This window comes from Alligator sinensis, unplaced genomic scaffold (genome assembly GCF_000455745.1).
Source record: "Alligator sinensis unplaced genomic scaffold, ASM45574v1 scaffold250_1, whole genome shotgun sequence".
NCBI lineage: Eukaryota > Metazoa > Chordata > Crocodylia > Alligatoridae > Alligator > Alligator sinensis.
Window position 1 is genome coordinate 1387161 of NW_005841888.1, and position 1711 is coordinate 1388871.

The following is a 1711-nucleotide window of genomic DNA, read 5'->3' on the forward strand; positions in this document are numbered from 1 at the left end:
GGGGAGGGGTGTCTACCCCTTGTTTCACCCCTCCTGCCTGTGGGGCTCTCTCGCCGCCACTGCCCCTGTGATCCTGGCCCAGCCCAGGTTCTGCTGGTGGTGCCGGGGGCAGGGGTCAGACCTGGATTTAGGGTCGCAGCAAAGAAAGGCTGGGAGCCACTGTCCTAGACATGGATTAGCTTGCGCAGTTTTAATGAAAAGAGAAATTGTGCAGTGGATGTTACTGTTATGTCTATTTCTGTTACTGTTAATCTTATTTCAATAAAAAACAGCAGATTTTCCACTCCATACCCACACTTCCATCAAGTCAATGCCTCTCAAGACAAGGTAACCACTGAAGAACATTTTGAATCTGATAAGTGAACCTAAAGGTCATTTCTTGCAGGGAGGCAGAGCCCCAGACTTCAACCTGAATTTTAAAGAGATGCCATTACTTAAAATACGATTATTATTCACTGTCTAACACTGCATGTATAAAATGCAGTTCTTTTCAATACTGAAATCACAAGAGTATATAAAGGTCATTCATTTGAATCTTAGTGCCCGATCAAATAAACTGGTTAGTCTGTTTAAATGAAGAGATGCATGAAAAATTTATGAAGGATTAGTATCAAGATATAATTTAAAAACATCCTTCCACTTGTACTTTTATTAATCACTTTTAGGAATTAAAAAACAATTAAAATGCTTAAAATTCACACACAGTCTCAACAGCCTTGGGATCTTAAAATTGGGACTCGCTTTAACTTCCATAAAATATACTTTTGTTTATACTGCTCCAAATTCACATTCAAGTATGGCTGTCAACATTAAAAGAAAACCTCAAGGAGAGGGGATCAATGCTAGGACTATAGAAGCCCATGTTTAAAATAAAAGGTCATTTATATCTGCCAAGCTCTGTTATAATTATTTTATTCTTGATGAAGATGCAGATATTATACTTGGGGAAACAGAGAGGACAAATGTACTGCTTAGTTTGCACCTTGCACCTCCTTCAGTTGACCACCCATCCCCTTCATTCTTAACTATCAAAATTAACCATGGCTTTAGGAATACGGCCGTCCAGCTTCCAGGAGGTTGGGAGCAACATGCTGCGCAGGCTGCATTCCTGAAGGCTGTGTAAGGTGCAGACTGCAGACCTGGAGGCTGCTCATCACATGGGCATCCCCCCAGGCCCCACACCCCTCCCACCTGCCTCAGCCATGCAGACAGCTTGGCTCCATGCTGCTGCATGCACAGAGTACCTCCCACACCTCGTGGCTATGTGCGCCACCCACCTGCAGTGCAGGTAGCCTGGCTCTTACACTGCACAGGCAGTTCAAGCACCCTAAACCTCCCCTACTGCACTGCCCCAGTCTCATGAGTGGGGGCAGGAAGTATGGCCAGCAGTACAAGGGTGAGCCTGAAGAACTTGGTTGCTGGAGCAGGAGCAATGGCAGGAGTTCGGGAGGGGTGCAGTGAGGGCAGGAGCCCATGGGCTGTGCGCTAACCCTTTAGAGGCCACATGAGGCTCATGGGCTGCCAGTTGGACAGCCCTGCTTTAGAAGATGGTATTAAAAAGAACCACATAGTGCGCCTACCCTGCAGACAATTCCCACAACATTTCAGTTTCCTTATTTACTTAGTTGCTACTTAATGCAGCGCACACAAAGGATGGGCACCAAACATATATGGTGCCAGGACAGCTCGGGTTGGTGCCAGGACAGCTCAA

At 45.9% G+C, this 1711-nt stretch overlaps 1 protein-coding gene across 2 annotated transcripts in view; it reads right to left on the bottom strand.

The window, feature by feature from the left end:
* The window catches only part of MYO5A (myosin VA), a 175390-nt gene that overhangs the window by 15417 nt on the left and 158262 nt on the right, over positions 1-1711 (bottom strand). The gene's annotated exons all lie outside the window — the stretch shown is intronic.